Consider the following 14,373-nt stretch of genomic DNA (forward strand, 5'->3'; position numbering starts at 1 on the left):
TGTACACATGCACGCATGCATGCACACACACACACACACACACACCAACCCCCCCTTCGTTTTTAAACCGCCATCACACACATCGCTGGCCTCATCAACAAGCTGACATTTTGTCTGAGACTTGCTGCTTTCTTTAGTTCTTTTATCTTCTAGACTCTGAGATCCTAGTTCTTTTATATGTTCTGGACTCTGAGCTCTTATTCTTTTATATGTTCTGGACTCTGAGCTCTTAGTTCTTTTATCTTCTAGACTCTGGGCTCTTAGTTCTTTTATATGTTCTGGACTCTGGGCTCTTAGTTCTTTTATCTAGACTCTGGGCTCTTAGTTCTTTTATCTTCTAGACTCTGGGCTCTTAGTTATTTTATATGTTTTGGACTCTGGGCTCTTAGTTCTTTTATATGTTCTGGACTCTGGGCTCTTAGTCCTTTTATCTTCTAGACTCTGGGCTCTTAGTTCTTTTATCTTCTAGACTCTGGGCTCTTAGTTATTTTATATGTTTTGGACTCTGGGCTCTTAGTTCTTTTATATGTTCTGGACTCTGGGCTCTTAGTCCTTTTATCTTCTAGACTCTGATCGCTTAGTTCTTTTATCTTCTAGACTCTGGGCTCTTAGTTATTTTATCTTCTAGACTGAGCTCTTAGTTATTTTATCTTCTAGACTCTGGGCTCTTAGTACTTTTATCTTCTAGACTCTTAGTTATTTTATCTTCTAGACTCCGAGCTCTTAGTTATTTTATATTCTAGACTCTGGGCTATTAGTTATTTTATCTTCTAGAGTCTGAGCTCTTATTTTTTTTTATCTTCTAGACTCTGGGCTCTTGGTTCTTTGATCTTCTAGACCAGTGGTTCCCAAAGTCGGGGTCGCGACCCAAAGGTGGGCCGCGAGCAGCCACGGGTGGGCCGCGAGATGATTTAAAAAAAAATAAAAAAAATAAATAAAAAAAAATAAAAAAAAAACTTTTTTTATTTTTTATTTTTTTATTTAATTTTTTTTTGTCAGGCCACTGAACTTAGAAGCAGGCCAGGACAGTGTTTCTAGTTGTATTCAAAAATTCTATTCTATTGTATTCTAAAATGTGACTATATGGTTTTATATTAACTTAATAAATAAACAAAAACGAAAAATCTACTTATTTCAACGAACATTTCAAACTAAATAACAGATTATGCACATAAAACGCTGAAAACAACCGAAGCAACAATAGTATTTTAATGAGGCTATTATTATTATCATTATTATTTTGCAACAAGTTAGCCCTCTCATAAATAGCACATATAAATGAATAACTAACTTGAACTAACTTAATAGGATTGAAGTGATATTTGGCTTAAAAAATCGGTCGCCTGACAAAAAAAAAAAAAAAAAAAGCCAGACGATGTGCATTGGGCCGCGGCTCTCTGACGCCTTATTTTCTGGGCCCCGGCCTGAAAAGTTTGGGAACCCCTGTTCTAGACTCTGGGCTCTTAGTTATTTTATCTTCTAGACTGGGCTCTTAGTTATTTTATCTTCTAGACTCTGGGCTCTTAGTTCTTTTATATTCTAGACAGAGTCTGGGCTCTTAGTTATTTTATCTTCTAGACTCTGGGCTCTTAGTTCTTTTATCTTCTAGACTCTGGGATCTTAGTTATTTTATCTTCTAGACTCTGGGCTCTTAGTTCTTTTATCTTCTAGACTCTGGGCTCTTAGTTATTTTATCTTCTAGACTCTGGGCTCTTAGTTCTTTTATCTTCTAGACCCTGGGCTCTTAGTTCTTTTATCTTCTAGACTCTGAGCTCTTAGTTATTTTATCTTCTAGACTCTAGGCTCTTAGTTATTTTATCTTCTAGACTCTGGGCTCTTAGTTCTTTTATCTTCTAGACTCTGGGATCTTAGTTATTTTATCTTCTAGACTCTGGGCTCTTAGTTCTTTTATCTTCTAGACTCTGGGCTCTTAGTTATTTTATCTTCTAGACTCTGGGCTCTTAGTTCTTTTATCTTCTAGACCCTGGGCTCTTAGTTCTTTTATCTTCTAGACTCTGAGCTCTTAGTTATTTTATCTTCTAGACTCTAGGCTCTTAGTTATTTTATCTTCTAGACTCTGAGTGCTTAGTTCTTTTATCTTCTAGACTCTGGGCTCTTAGTTCTTTTATCTTCTATATTCTGGGCTCTTAGTTATTTGATCTTCTAGACTCTGGGCGCTTAGTTATTTGATCTTCTAGACTCTGGGCTCTTAGTTCTTTTATCTTCTAGACTCTGAGCTCTTAGTTCTTTTATCTTTTAGACTCTGGGCGCTTTAGTTCTTTTATCTTCTAGACTCTGGGCGCTTAGTTCTTTTATCTTATAGACTCTGGGCGCTTAGTTCTTTTATCTTATAGACTCTGGGCGCTTAGTTCTTTTATCTTATAGACTCTGGGCGCTTAGTTCTTTTATCTTATAGACTCTGGGCGCTTAGTTCTTTTATCTTATAGACTCTGGGTGCTTAGTTCTTGTATCTTCTATATTATGGGCTCTTAGTTATTTTATCTTCTAGACTCTGGGCTCTTAGTTCTTTTATCTTCTATACTCTGGGCTCTTAGTTCTTTTATCTTCTAGACTCTGGGCTCTTAGTTATTTTATCTTATAGACTCTGGGCGCTTAGTTATATTATCATACTGGCCAATCGCGTCTCGCTCTTCGCCATTATGAGATATCTCTTAACTCCTAGCACATAATGTGCTCACGAACAAACAAATGCACTCACATGCACGTGACCAGGCCACGCCCCGCGTCCCACTATTTGACGCCGGACATGGTCACACTCTACCTTCCTCTTTTTGGTTTCCAACACGGAAGTAGCAGTGCACTCCGTGAACTAGCTGTTATGAAACGCAGGGAGAAATTAAACAATGTTGGGTTTTCGCCAGAAGTTCACCAGCCCCTGGAATTTTCTCGGCACATCCTAAACAGCGCAACGGGCCTGTCCTGGGTTTTCCTCGTCTCGTGACAGCGGACTGAGGGACGTCGCGCAACGGTTAGCAGTCGAGCTAAGTCGTGCACGGGTAAGGCCTGCGTTGTCAGGCATTGATACTAGCATGAGTAATACTGCTCATTGTCCCGTGAGACAGCCGAGTGATGTGTTGGCGCGAGGGGCAGGATATTTGGGAAAACATGGTCGGCATGACTCTGTTTTTGGTGTTTTCCCAGCTATCCTAGAGCGCGTAGCTAATGGTAATGCTACAATGCTAGGACGCCGTTCCTTGTTCCCTGCCGAGGGCTGTCTTTACTAAAAGGTCTTCCCTCCTCTTAACCATTCATGCTGACGGTCAATCAGTGTCTAATGTTGGGGGTTTAACGGGGGCTTGTTTACCATTTACATGGGTGGATGGGCTGAGGCTCAGGGCTGGTGTGCTTTTTGTGAATCTATGAATTGTGTGGACGGGACTGGTGTTTTTCTCTGGTCTGCATCCCCTTAACAATTGTGTGTATGGGCTAGCCCATTCTGCAGTGTGTTAGTGGAGTTTTCGTTCATTTATTAATTTACCCCTTCATGGGTGCACACCACAGTGGAGGTTGCTGCATGCCTACTAGTGAGGCAGTGCTTCACTAGTAGTAGACTTTGGTCTGCAGCCACCACTGGTGTTCCGTGCTTGTGAAGCAGGTGACATCAGTACTTTGCCTCTGACATGGTGGAACTGTGTCCCGCCCGGCCGACGCCATGAGGCGAGTCGGCCCGGCAGGTGGCTGGTGGGCTGTTAAAGCCTATACCGCAGCCGTATAGAATTAGCAGCGACTGGCAACATTGTTCAAATTGCTGTTTTTTCTGTCAAGAATGGTGTCGGGTGGTGGGGCCTTAGGGTCAGCCGACGTCAAAACATCGCGCAAGGTTTTGAGGTTATTCAGCTTTTGACCTTTTGAGCTATAACCGCAGGGAGGGATAGGATGCTGTCAACGCTTGTTCACAGACATCTTTGGTTGGAACAGTCTCCTCTTGAGGAGGAGAGAAGGTTTTTCCCTCCTCAGGGCTCCCTTCTCCACAGAGGGACTTTGGTCTTTACGCAGGAGCGCGGGCGGTATTTGACCTACACTGTAAGAAAAAAATCGGTAAAAAAAACGGTAAATGTCTGGCAGCTTGGCAACAGAGATTTACTGTAAAATTTACATTGAAATACCCTAATTAAAATAAAGTGGAAAAGCAATACATTTACAGATAATTCTGTTTATTATTTGAGAACCAGAGAACAGAGAACCACTGTTAATTGACAGGTTAGGTTCAGCAGTGAAACACTGTTATTTTACAGGTTTTTTCCTACATTATTATGATCAAACACCTTCAATAAAGTGACAGAACTTATAGTTCAGCAGTGAAACACTGTTATTTCACAGGTTTTCCATACATTTACGATGAAACTCCTTCAATTAAGTAAGTTCAGCAGTGAAACACTGTTATTTCACAGGTATTTCCTAAATTATTACGATCAAACTCCTTCAATAAAGTGACATAACTTAAAGTTAAGCAGTGAAACACTGTTATTTCACAGGTTTTTCCTAAATTATTATGATCAAACTCCTTCAATAAAGTGACAGAACTTAAAGTTCAGCAGTGAAACACTGTTATTTTACATGTTTTCCCAGAATTATTACAATCAAACTCCTTCAATTAAGTGACAGCACTCAAAGTTCAGCAGTGAAACACTGTTATTTCACAGGTTTTTCCTAGATTATTATGATCAAACTCCTTTAATAAAGTGACAGAACTTAAAGTTCAGCAGTGAAACACTGTTATTTTACATGTTTTCCCATAATTATTACAATCAAACTCCTTCAATTAAGTGACAGAACTCAAAGTTCAGCAGTGAAACACTGTTATTTCACAGGTTTTTCCTAAATTATTACGATCAAACTCCTTCAATAAAGTGACAGAACTTAAAGTTCAGCAGTGAAACACTGTTATTCTACATGTTTTCCCATAATTATTACAATCAAACTCCTTCAATTAAGTGACAGAACTCAAAGTTCAGCAGTGAAACAATGTTATTTCACAGGTTTTTCCTAAATTATTACGATCAAACTCCTTCAATAAAGTGACAGAACTTAAAGTTCAGCAGTGAAACACTGTTATTTTACATGTTTTCCCATAATTATTACAATCAAACTCCTTCAATTAAGTGACAGAACTCAAAGTTCAGCAGTGAAACACTGTTATTTCACAGGTTTTTCCTAAATTATTACGATCAAACTCCTTCAATAAAGTGACAGAACTTAAAGTTCAGCAGTGAAACACTGTTATTTCACAGGTTTTTCCTCAATTATTACGATGAAACTCCTTCAATAAAGTGACAGAACTTAAAGTTCAGCAGTGAAACACTGTTATTTTACAGGTTTTCCCATAATTATTACAATCAAACTCCTTCAATTAAGTGACAGAACTCAAAGTTCAGCAGTGAAACACTGTTATTTCACAGGTTTTTCCTAAATTATTACGATCAAACTCCTTCAATTAAGTGACATAACTTAAAGTTCAGCAGTGAAACACTGTTATTTTACAGGTTTTCCCATAATTATTACAATCAAACTCCTTCAATTAAGTGACAGAACTCAAAGTTCAGCAGTGAAACACTGTTATTTCACAGGTTTTTCCTAAATCATTACGATCAAACTCCTTCAATAAAGTGACGGAACTTAAAGTTCAGCAGTGAAACACTGTTATTTGACCGTTTTTCCCCATAATTATTACAATCAAACTCCTTCAATTAAGTGACAGAACTCAAAGTTCAGCAGTGAAACACTGTTATTTTACAGGTTTTTCCAAAATTGTTACAATCAAACTCCTTCAATAAAGTGACAGAACTTAAAGTTCAGCAGTGAAACACTGTTATTCCACAAGTTTTTCCAAAATTATTACGATGAAACACAGTGAAACACTGTTATTTGGCCGGTTTTTCCTAACTTATTACAATCAAACCCCTTCAATAAAGTTATGCCACTAAAAACTCAGCAGAGAAACACTGTTATTTTACAGATCTTTCCTAAATTGTTACAATCAAACTCCTTCAATAAAGTGGCACCACTAAAAGTTAATCAGACAGACACTTTTATTGTACAGATTGTTAGAAACAAAAAGCTTCAAGTGTTAACAAACGCTCAGGATTGTAAAACTGCTTTATTTTGGAAGCAAGTGTGCTGTATAAAACAGATTCAAATGATTTAAAACTTTAGCTTGCAGTGTTTGTTCAAATGTAATGTTTAAATACAGTATGTAAAGTTAAAAACCTATAGAAGTACAATCTAAACACTATTTATGGATCAATATGCATGGCAGCTGCCACCATTGGTGTGTGAATGTGTGTGAATAGGTGAATGAGAGGCCATACACGCTTTGGATAAAAGCGCTATTGCTATATAAGTGCAGTCCATTGAACATAACATAATGGCCAAGTAGTAAATTAAACTTTATGTCCACAATTCTGAACTATCCCTTCAATGTCATCAGATGATTTCAACTTTTAAAAGCGGAGAAAGCAACATATTGTGCTGTTGAACCGAGGGGGTTGTGGTCAGGTCTACAGTTTTTTAGCTTTACCATTTCAGTTTTATATTGTTTTCCATAATATTCTCCCGACCCCTGGGGGCTCCATAATATATGTGAACATTATACTGTTTAATTCAGAATCCCAACTATACAGTGTATTACTAAGTAAAAATCAAAACATACCACACCACAAAAGGTCAATGAATCAGTGGCACAAGTGAAGAGCAGATATGGAACAATCCTCCAGATTGGCAGTAATCAGCTGGATCCTTGGTGCATGGTGCATCTGGGAAAATGAAAAAAAAGGACACTATGATTCACTGGAAAGTCCGGGACTGTACATTAGGAGGGGGTGGGTGGTAGGAAAAAAGATACATACGGTGGGGAGGAGACTGTCTACAGATACACCTGTGTGATGTTGCTACGGAGTTAAGCTAATAAACGTATACTCACAACCACAGCAGGGGACACAACTATTTTGTTACCCTGCCATGTGGCGGACAGACCTCGCAAATGTCACTCGCCCAATAGCCTCCAGCTGCAACCACTCGAGTCACTGAGTGATGACTGCTTGGCGCCGCCTCTGTAGAAAAAATTCCCTTTTCATGATATTTGGCGCCTCTGATTGGCTCAATTTTGTTTCAATCTGTATGCATCTACAAATCATATTATACCAGGTAGTCAATTCCGTTAGACTGCGAATCAAATTGACGGATCTCCCCAATCAAATTGACGGAAATCCGTCTTGAGACGGAACGCTTTAATGCCTGCATTCAACATCGATTATCTATTGTTCAGGATGTAGGAACGTTATACTTTTTCATTCATACATTCATACAAAAATACCTTCTAGAATATAAGTATGTTTTTATCATTTTCTGTAGTAATTCCTAGAATGTGAGTTATAGACCTAAACGCATATATAGATTATCGATTGCCGTTTATTCCCTAGACACGCTATATTAAAAAATTCAACTGTATATGATCGTATACGTTATGCGTCATTATGCACGGAGGAAAGGGGGGGGGGGGGGGGGCGTTTATAATTACGTGATCGTCAGTAAATGCTTTATGTAGTATGGGTGATATATTGATCAGATGGTTTGCAGTGAAATGAATAAATTGGGCTGAAAATAACGTTAGTGTCCTCTTACCGTGCGTCAAAGAGACTGGCGGTGAAATATCCCAAGTATAGGACGTCGATCGCCTAGGTCCATTTCCGCTTTGTATGTCGCAATAAACGCCGAAATCATATAGATTATTAAGTTTATAAAGCGATCCATATGTACTATAGTGTCTGTCGGGAGCCTTGCAACAATGTCTGACGGCCGGATGAATTTAATCGACGGACAGCCCCCACTTCCTGTTGTTCGAGTGTAACTCGCCCGACCATCCACCAGGTGGCGGTATTGAGCCGTCGTTGTATTGAGCCGTAGGGTCCAGCTGCAGCGTCGGAGGTGTATACATAGACGCCTGCGCAATAGAGCACGCGAAGCATCTGCTCTACGACTATTGAAAATGGGGGGGCAAACGTCTGATTTTGCTCCCCCACTTTTTGATCATATGAAAAATATGATATACCCCCCCCCCCTCCCATATATAAATCTAACCATAACTACGTAATTTCAATCAAATTAATAATACGCAATGACACTTAATAGCAAGTTTTTAAGTTTCCAAAGATTGTGTGACCCCCCACTTTAATGGTTTGATCCAGTGCCCACGGGCCACGGTTCGTCGGCATGACGTATACGACATGTTGGGGGAGGAGGCGGCTTTTTCGAATGCCATTGAAAAATTCAGGCTGGATATTGGATAACATTGTGAGGATTATTCTTCGGCGTTTACATCAAAATGGAGCAAATCATCACATAAGTCGAACACTGTGACTGTATACTAAATGCGCAAACAGATTGAAACTGAATATTTCTCGTATGGTGAGCCTCCGCGCTGCACCGAGTGAATCCACAGTCACTTGCTCCTCAATGGGAAACCAACCTAGATTTACCCTGAAGGACTGGTTCTGGCCGAACCGTTCGTTATACAAGTATCACAGAGACATTACAAAGGTGCTCACAGTTGCACGAGGGGTTCGGACAGAGATACGGGATGGTTTGAAAGCTCGGCGTTGCTAATAAATATTTTTAATATTTTTTTATAAACTGCTCAAAGCGGCATTATTTCCGCCGTTGGGTGATCACAGCGCCTGCGCACCATCCCGTATCTCTGTCCGAAACCCTCGTGCAACTGTGAGCACATTTGTAATGTCTCTGTGATACTTGTATAACGAACGGTTCGGCCAGAACCAGTCCTTCAGGGTAAATCTAGGTTGGTTTCCCATTGAGGAGCAAGTGACTGTGGATTCACTCTGTGCAGCACAGTCACGAAAGGGGCTAGTATGGACCCTGATGTAAACAAGACAAACGTCTTTCTCTGGTCTGCATCCCCTTAACAATTGTGTGTATTGAGCCGTACTGTATTGTACCCATTCTGCAATCTGTTAAATAAAGTTTTCATTCATTCATTCAGCCGCCGCGCTCACTGGGGCTATTGATAGCGTCAATGAATTGTTGTTGTTGTTGTTGGTACTGCCGCTGCGGATGTGAACGGGGCCGGAGGGGCTTTGGGAGGATGGGAAAGTTATTATTATTATTATAATAGTAATTGGCTATCATACGTGCCTAGCTAATGTTACCTGTTACCTGTTTATTGCACAATGTTTTTTTTTTTTTGGATTCTATTATATGTTGTATGATGATGCAAGACCACCCGCATTTCATTGTATACTTGTATGCCGTGAAAATTAAAACTCTTGACTCTTGACTTGACTTGACTAAAAGAGCCCTCGCAGTGAAGTTATTATTATTATAGCTATCATACTGCAATATAAACTGAGTTTTATAGTGAAAAGAGCAGCTTTATTTTGGTCAAGATTGAAGGCTCTATATTGCAGGAAATTGCACATACAAGTGTTCATTAAATGTAAAAAAAATCTGCTATCAACTATAACTAGGCGGCCATGGGTGTATATATGAATTTTGAATGCCATGGCGAAAAAATTCAATATTGATCTCAATAACGCTGTACAGCGAGATCTGGCGGTCAAAGCATGGCGGGCAATAACGCTTTACAGCGTGGATGTGTTAATAATGATTTGAAGATGTTTACACTTTTTTTTACAACCCTACTGTTCTCCCAAGAATTAAATAAAGGTTTGATGATGATGACATGTCCTAGAAGAGAGATATAGATAGAGTGGGTGTGTTTGTGTTTGTACATGCAAGTTATACTCACATCAGCTTAAGGGAGATGCCATCCATGTCAATTCAGCATAGGATGATTCAGATGGCCTTGTGGTCAGCAGGGTCCCCCTCTGGCTGCTGGCCTCTGGTAGAGGTGTAGATCACCAGTGTCATCCCTCTGAGAACACAATTAGACTTTAGACAGTGGCTTGCGAGCACGATGAGCCTCATTTCTTTATTTTGTGATTGCTCTATCTATCCGATCTTATTACAAAATACTTGCCTCCTAGATCACTAAATGCGGGGCTCCTATCCTATTGAACATATTTTACTTTGTGTGTTTATTTTAACAATAATTTGTGATGCCATCACACAAACTGGTATTTAAAGGGTAAAATTTCAAAAAGTCCTGCACCAGAATGCAGGAAATTAAGTTTTTGTAACAAAATAATTGTGTGTGTGTGTGTGTGTGTGTGTGTGTGTGTGTGTGTGTGTGTGTGTGTGTGTGTGTGTGTGTGTGTGTGTGTGTGTGTGTGTGTGTGTGTGTGTGTGTGTGTGTGTGTGTGTGTGTGTGTGTGTGTGTGTGTGTGTGTGTGTGTGTGTGTGAGAGAGAGAGAGAGAGAATGATGGACAATTGCTTGCTGTGTGAGAGAGAGAGAGAGAGAGAGAGAGAGAGAGAGAGAGAGAGAGAGATTAAGTACATTTGCTGAAATACAGTTGTTCTTAATTTTCTCACTTGCTATGTGAGAATGTTAGTTATTATGTTCTCAATGCCCCTTGCATTGTATGAGTTGTGTGGAAGCGTTTGCTAGTTCTAGTGCTATCCCTTTGTACATTGTGGCTGTGTCTGACAAAAGTTAACAATAAATAATGGTATTAGGAATACATTTGCCTCCTGCGTGAACTGTGCATAGCTTAATAGACTGTATTTTAACGCCGGTCATATGGTGGTACTTGGAGAGCCAGCGACATTCTCAGGTGGTACTTGGTGTAAAAAGTTTGAGAACCACTGATCTATCGTGTATAAAATTCAACTCACAATTCTACATGGGCTTCATTATTACAGAATATTATTGTATGCATGAATTTCCCCAAAATGGCTAATTGGACAGCACTTCTCCACCATCAGTGGCTATACGTGTCAGATAGGTGCAGATAGGAGAATCTGTCTGAATGACAAAGAAATCGCTTAACTCTCCCTCCCTCGGCCGCTATTGGCGCGATTGTGTAGCGGTCATTCCTATATGGTAAGATAGGTAGACGACTATGAGCCCAGATGCAACGAGTAATTGTCTACTCAAAATCAACTAAGTGTCATGATTACGTCATTACAACCTGGGACTTGGATGGGAGAGCAGGAAAGATCCAATGTCTTCAGTCAAAAATCCGCCAATCAATGCAAAGGTAAACATACGTCTTTAGAGACGTTTTATATAAGAATAAACACCAGTGAACTTGTGTATAAAATTCAACTCACGCTACAGGCAGTCTCTGCCTGCGTGCAACTGCTGGTCTCTGGTGGTAATTCAGGAATGGCTTGAAGTTCCTCTGGCAAAGAATCTCTGAAATATTGAATACGACAATACATTTTTTATGCCAGTGAGAGAGGGAGACAGAGATAGAGGGAGAGACAGACATAGCACTGCTGTGTCATCAAATGACAAAGGCTTTGGCAATGTAGGTGTTGTGTGAAGTGGAGGGGGTCGGGGTGAGAGAGACAGAAAGACAGAGATGAAAACACAGATAAAGGTGTGAAGTTTGAAGTGGGGTGAGAGAGACAGACAATATTGAATTGAAAGATAATACTTACTGAGCTGAATCAATGGCAGTGTGGTAATAGGGGCTGGAGTTATACATTGGCATTCCTAGAGAAAGAGCAACATAATTAACAAAATAAGGAAAAAATAAGCACCATCAAAGTAGTTATCAATGAGCACCATATACAGTAGCAAGTGTACCTAGCTCCATATACCTAGCGCATGTCTGGTGGTAAAAACAAAACATGATTTGAGAATGTGTTAGTTAACTCACCTTGATAGCCTTGGGGGTGGCGATGATTGCCAGCGAATTCTAAAAAGAAGACGATCAAAATATTCAAAAAACCTTGTATGCAATTTATCAATACTGTGTATATATATATATATATATATATATATATATATATATATATATATATATGTGTTTAGAGTAGCAGGAGCTAGAAGTTCAAATATGTCAGTCTTTCAAAGCCCCATTTTTTATATATAACAAAAGACAGAATGAACATCACTGCCGCCCTGCTGGATTAAATTCTGAATTGCAGGTAGGCCTGAATAAGTATTTACTGTGCAAAATAACCAAAACCAGATAAACAATATCTGTTTTTTATGAAGCACAGATCATGTTAATTAAGTATTCTGAGTCTGAGCAGACAGAAAACCATCTTACCCTCAGCAAGGGATTCCTTTGTGCTGAAGACCCACAATGCAACACAACAAGGAAAGAGGGCTGGGATCCGAAACAGGCTGAGATCCAGACGCCACCGTACACCACTTCCCAGTATATTGCTAGCCAATGTACAATCAATAGACAATAAACTGGATGACATCCGAGCAAGGATTCAATATCAAAGAGACGTTAGGGACTGCAATGTCCTTTGCTTCACCGAAACATGGCTCACACCGGAGGTTCCAGATCACGCAATTCAACCAGCGGATCACTTCTTTATCCATCGAAAGGATCGGACATCATCAGAGTCCGGTAAACAACGTGGAGGAGGTATTGCCTTCATGTTTAACAAAAATTGGAGTGATCCAACGAACGTGAAGGAATTATCCAACCACTGCTCCCCAGAACTGGAATATATAACCATCAAGTGTCGTCCTTTCTTCCTCCCGAGGGAGTTAACGGCGATCGTCCTGGTCGGAGTGTATATTCCACCGCAAGCCAGCAACAAGGTTGCGCTCTCCAGACTACACGACGAGGTAAATAGAATACAAGTGGCTAACGTTAACGCCGCCATTTTAGTACTGGGAGATTTCAATAGCGCCAATCTGAGAAAGGTATTGCCCGACTTCTATCAGCATGTGACTTGCAACACCAGAGGCGGTAACATCCTAGATCACTGTTACACGCAATTTAAAGGTGGCTACAAGGCTCATTCTGATAGTGGCTTTGGCAAGTCAGATCACGCATCCATTTTCCTTTCACCAAAGTACAGACAGAGAATTAAAAGTACTCCCGTAGTCTCGCGAGAGGTGCAGAAATGGGATCTGACGTCAGAAGAGACGATCCGGTCAGTGTTTCACCACACAGACTGGATTGTGTTCCGCGACACAGATAACATTAATGCCTACACGGAGACAGTGCTGGACTATGTCTGTACTAGGGTGAAAGAAACAATCCCCACTACCAAAATGAAAGTTTACCCAAATCAAAAACCCTGGGTAGACAAATCCGTCCGTGAAGCTCTGAGAGAGCGCACCAAAGCATACAATGACGGCCTAGTGGCAGGCAACATGAATGACCACAAGGTGGCGCGACACAACGTAAGGAGGACAGTGTCAGAGGCCAAACGGCGCTACAGGGATAAAATTGAACTCCAGTTTGAACAAGCTGACTCTAGAGCTATGTGGCAGGGGCTCAAAACGATGACAGACTACAAAGGCGCCTCCCTCAAACTGAACAGTGACATCTCCTTAGCAAACGACCTCAATACCTTCTATGCGAGGTTTGATGCTGGTAATAACAACACCAGCTCACAAGCCTCGGCAATGGGGGGGGGGGGGTCGGCTGCTGATGGAGGCGCAGTGTTCAGGGTAACAGAGCATGAGGTGAGGCGGACCTTTAAAAAAGTGAATATCAGGAAGGCAGCAGGTCCGGACGGCATCCCCGGCCGCGTCCTAAAAGTCTGTGCCGACCAACTGGCCCCAGTATTCACTGACATATTTAACCTGTCCTTAGAACAGGCTGTCATCCCCACCTGCCTGAAGAAGTCCACTATTATCCCTGTACCCAAAAAATCCAAGCCTGCTTGCCTCAACGACTACCGCCCTGTAGCTCTCACCTCCATAGCCATGAAGTGCTTTGAGAAGCTAGTAAAGGGCTACATCTGCTCCTCCCTCCCCATCAACATGGACCCCCTGCAATTTGCATACCGCCCCAACAGGTCCATGGAGGACGCCATATCCCATGTGCTGCACACAGCAGCATCACACCTGGACAAGAGGCAGGGGAACTATGTGAGAATGCTATTCATCGACTACAGCTCGGCATTCAATACCATAGTCCCCTCCATACTCATAGCCAAGCTCAGGGACCTGGGCTTGGGCTATGACCTCTGCCAGTGGGTCTTGGACTTCCTGACTGGCAGACCCCAGGTGGTGAGAGCAGGCAACTGCACCTCCTCATCCATCACCCTCAACATAGGGGCCCCCCAGGGCTGTGTTCTGAGTCCCCTCCTCTACTCCCTGTACACACACGACTGTGTGGCTCAGCGGAGTAGCAATACAATCGTCAAATTTGCTGACGACACAGTGGTGGTGGGCCTGATCTCTGCCAACGACGAGAGGGCCTACCTGGAAGAGGTCAAGGTCCTGGCGGGATGGTGCCAGGAAAACAGCCTCTCCCTGAACGTCAGCAAAACAAAGGAGATGATTGTGGACT

At 41.2% G+C, this 14,373-nt stretch overlaps 1 protein-coding gene across 1 annotated transcript in view; it reads left to right on the forward strand.

The window, feature by feature from the left end:
* Positions 1–14,373, forward strand: part of galnt13 (polypeptide N-acetylgalactosaminyltransferase 13) — a gene marked incomplete at both ends in the record, with an annotated part of 244,921 nt that overhangs the window by 53,782 nt on the left and 176,766 nt on the right.

This window comes from Notolepis coatsorum (assembly GCF_963971535.1).
Source record: "Notolepis coatsorum genome assembly, chromosome: 3".
NCBI classification, from domain to species: Eukaryota; Metazoa; Chordata; class Actinopteri; order Aulopiformes; family Paralepididae; genus Notolepis; species Notolepis coatsorum.